This window comes from Pteropus alecto, unplaced genomic scaffold (assembly GCF_000325575.1).
Source record: "Pteropus alecto unplaced genomic scaffold, ASM32557v1 scaffold45, whole genome shotgun sequence".
NCBI lineage: Eukaryota > Metazoa > Chordata > Mammalia > Chiroptera > Pteropodidae > Pteropus > Pteropus alecto.
The window spans coordinates 20,369,603-20,374,235 of NW_006442491.1; positions in this window are offsets into that span (position 1 = coordinate 20,369,603).

The window sequence follows — 4,633 nt, forward strand, 5'->3', positions numbered from 1 at the left end:
CGACGCAGAACCGAGCTGCGGCTCTATATCTTTATAACCATAGGCTGAGTCTGTTGTCACTCATACGGGGAGAGCCAATCACAGGGCACACTCTTGTCACAAATGCTACGCACGCACTCCCCGGAATAGAGATTTGCTTGGAAGAGAAGAGCATGTAACCAATTACAGTGGGCTCCGCCAGACTAGTTTTACGGAAAGTTACATACTCAGATTTGTCCAATTAGAAAGCATGTTTCCTTCAGGTTTGGAACAAGAGTTGTCACCTGCGAATTTCCAAGGTTTCCTGAAAGAGGAGCCACCCTCTCTACAATTGGATGGTGACACGGTGAGGAGCTAGGCCTCATCTTTAGGCGTGATAGTTCTGATTGGGTAACAGTGATCATAGCGATCTTTTCAGAGCATAAACACTTGGCACCATCAATGTTTTCTATTTATTCTTAAAATCCAAACTTCTTCCCATAGCTCACAAGACAAGACTCTGAATGATCTGGCCCTGCTTCCCTGTCTAAACTCATGTCCATCACTTTGCCCCCTCATTCATTCTTCTCCAACCAAACTGGCCTCCTTGCTGTTCCTTGAGCATGCCAAGAACACTCGTGCCTCAGTGCCTTTGCACTTGCTGTTTCCCCTGCCTGGTATGTATCGCTCCCCATTCTTTCCGCGGCTGGCTCCTTCTCAACTTTCAGGTTTCAGTTCAAATGCCACCTCTTCAGAAAGACCTTCCTAGATATTCCATCTAAAGTAGCACTTACTACTCTCTACCTCATTATCCTTTATTTATTCATTGAACTTCTCACTCTTTGAAATTATTATTTTGCTACACGTCCGTTGTCTATGGCCCCTATCAGACTGTAAATTCCATGAGGACAGAAACCTAGTCTGTCTTGTTTTCTGCTGTAATCCCAGCACGTAGCACATGGTGGATGCCCAACATATGCTTGTTGAAGCAATATAGTTTGGTTGTATCTCCCAGAGCACTGATGAGTGGCATTTATGTATGATGTCACTGTGCGGAGTTGTCATTGGTAACAGCTACATGTTGAGTGGTGGCTGTAACTTGTGAGAGTCTCCCCTAGTAATTGGACATTGATCTCTGATATTATTGCCTGGATTAGGGTCAGGGGATGATGTCAGAGGTCAGTGAAGAAGAAATTATGCTGGCCCTATTTTATTGCTAAAACTGTACTTTCTTTCTCTTTTTTCCAGTAATGGTGAACTGGTTTATTCAGGTAACCTTCCTCTGAAAATAGTGGCAATGTTAAAAGAAAAATAAAAATATTTGCTGAAAAACACTGAAATGCTTAAAAGCCTGGGGAATTCCCAGGCCAATTATTGGGTGAAAGCTGATAACCAGTTAACAGGAAGATTGGAATATTGGAGGACCAAAGCTACTCATGATATGAAGGCATTTGTCAATATTGAAACTGTGGGTTTCAGTTCATCAACCACATAGGGCAAAAGCGAAAAAAGTGAAAGTCCAGGGCCTGCCCAAGGTTGGCAGTCTTTTAGAAGAAACTTCACATTAAGCCCAAACTTCAAAGAGTTTTACCCTCAAGTTTCCTGTGATATAAACCAACTATACACCCCACACCATCACCCCCGAGTTCAGAAAAGATTGTCTTGGTGTTTAGCAGAACAGTTGAAGGAAAAGGAAAGGGAATTTTTTTAAGCCCTTCTTTGGGGAGTTGTAACCATTGATAGGTCCTTTTGCACCCTAGGGAGGTCCTTTTGCACCCTGGTAGCCCAAGGAATCTCAAGCCATGAACTGGGAATCTGGTTTGAGGTGATGATTGACTGGCAGTGCCCCCAAACCTTTTGCAAAAGCAAATGCAAAGCCTCTATGAAGACAAGCAGATCTATCTTTGGCTTTAGATAACCACCACGAATAATTTTTTAAGGTGATTACCAGCACATAGTCAGAAAAACAGGGACCCAAGACTTCATGAAAAAGAAACATGCAGCAGATGAGATGAACAGATCAACACAGACTTCAGATATTGTACTTCACAGACACAGGTTTTCAAACATTGTGCACACAAGATTTAAAGCTAGAAAATAGCTACAGAAATAGAAACTATATAAAAACTATTAAAACTATTTTAAAAACATGGAAAATTTGAACAGGAACCAAACAGAATTTCTAGAAATATCACCTGACACTCCCATAAAGAATTAGTCACCACGCCCTGCATTGCTCAGCATCAGGAGGGGATGTTTGGAAACTATTTGAATCGACAAATTCTTCCTGAGGTGCTATCATTTGCTAAGCCCTTTCTCATGGAAATGAGTAAATTTCTGCCCTCAAGGACCCCGGAACAGAGCTGCCACAAGACTGCACTTAGTGCTTGATGACCCTTTTTAATGTACATAACTCTGAGTTCCTCAGGGCAGGGCCTGTTTACTTACCTTACCCAGTAAAAACAAATTTATTTATTTAACAATACCCAGAGTACTTGCTATATTCCAGAAATTGTTTCGTTTAGTGCTTTATTGACTATTTCATTCTAATAGCAACTCTATGAGGTAGGTACTATAATCATGCCAACTTAATAATGGAAAACTTGTTCAAGATGATATAGTTAATAAGTCATTGAGGCAGGATTGGAATCTGGACCCACTGGCTCCAGAGTCTTTGATCTTAACTACTGTATTTGCTAGGGCTTCCATAACAAACTAACATGGACTGGGTGGTGTAAACAACAGAAAATTATTTTCTCACAATTCTGGCAACTAGAAATCCAAGATCAGGGTGTCTTCAGGTTTGATTTCTTTTGGGGCCTCTCTCCTTCACTTTCAGATGGCTAGCTTCTCACCATGTCCTCACATGGTCGCCCCTCAGTCTGTGTGTATCTAAATCTCTTATAAGGACATCAGTCATATTGGATTAGAGCCCACCTACATGACCTCGTTTAATCTTAATTACCTCTTTAAAGGCCCTATCTCCAAATACAGTCACATTCTGAGGTACTAGAGTATCAGTATATAGGATGCCAACAGACGAATTCTGGGTGACACAGTTCAGCCCATAACGACCATCATGCTTTGCTGCCTCCTACCAATACCAACAAATTTTACAAGATGTCAGAGGTCAGCATTTCTTTGTGTGTCCTTCTTTCTTACCCTTGCAGCTGGGAGCCTTGTTTAAGCTGCTCGTGATTTCTCCTTTCCCCGCAGGGAAGTTAACTTTTCTAGGGTGGCTGGAGCACTCATTGTAAAGGGGGACACTGAAAGTTTCCCAAATGTTACCTCCTCCCTGCTTGGCTCCATGCCTGGAATTACTACATTACTTACTCCAGGAATCTCTTAGCTGTGATTGGATTTGGTTCAATGTCAACCAGCTACCCCTGAGGTAACATGACGTAGGACTGGTAGATTTTGGTGGAGGAAGAGAAGGAGGTAAGAAGTAAAAGTTTGGAGTGTGGGCAGCCTGACTGGGGAACCTGCTAGAGAACCTCCCTGAAAGCTTATTTGATTGTTGCATCAGTCAGGTAGTCAGTCAACAAGCATTTCCCAGGTTATCTTTGTGCCAGGATCTGAGTTACAACCAGAATGGATGAAGTATCTCCCATGCTCAGAGGGCTTCTTATTGAGGGAGTAGAGAAAAGGTGAACTTCCAAGGGCTGAAGATTATTACATGACAGTGTTAGTAAGTGCCAAGTACTGTGAGAAACTAGAATAGTAAGGGAGGGAGCAGGATCTCATCCAGGGGAATTACGGAAAGCATCCTGGAGGAGGCAAGAAGGCAAGCTTCTATTGTTCCAATGAGGGTGGAAGATTGACATCATGATAAAAGAGAACAGTATGAACCCAAGTTTGAAAAGAAGATAAAAAATCAACTTTGTGTTTATGTACCTGGATATACAGAAGTACATGGAAAGGTGCCAAGATCTATGTTGGTAGACTCTTTTACGCCCGGCGCCTTCCATCATCTTTAGAACTAAACCCGAACCTTCACTGTGGCCCCTTCCATCTCTCCATCCTCATTTCCCTGTACCTCACTTATTACCCTATTACCCCTTTTACAGTCTTCGGACTCCTTTCATTTTGGCCTTAGGGCCTTTGTACTTGCCCAAGATAATATAAGCTCTGCCTTTCTGTTTCTTTTTCTCCATCTGACTTCTCATTTCTCAGGTCTACCTCCTCAGAGAAGCCATCCCTAACCACCCTTTCTAAAGGGGCTTCCTCTCCTGCCAGAAAAAAAAAATTAAAGTCTCTCTTTTTTTCCTGTTTATAAAGAAAAAACTGCTGAACTGTCTCCACGAAGGCAAAGACTTTCATCTTTTTGTTCATGGCTGTGTCTCCAGTATCTAGAATAATGTCTAGCACACAGTAGGTACCCAATAAATATTTTTAAATTAAATGAATATGAATGTACTAATTTATTACATGAATAATTTTTTAAAAAGAACAGTTATATTAAGAAACTCTTGCAGGGAAGTTGATGAAACTCTGAGGCCCCTGGATCAACAGGGATGTTAAAGGAAAGACAGGAAGCAGGGAACCCTGGCTTTACTCTCACTAGAGAGGCAATGGCAAGGGGGGTTTAGGGCCTGAGGTGGGGCTTGCGTCTCCAAGGTTCCCAGGAGAGAGGGTGGGGCATGGAGTCCTGCAAGGGAGGACAGGAAGGGGAAAG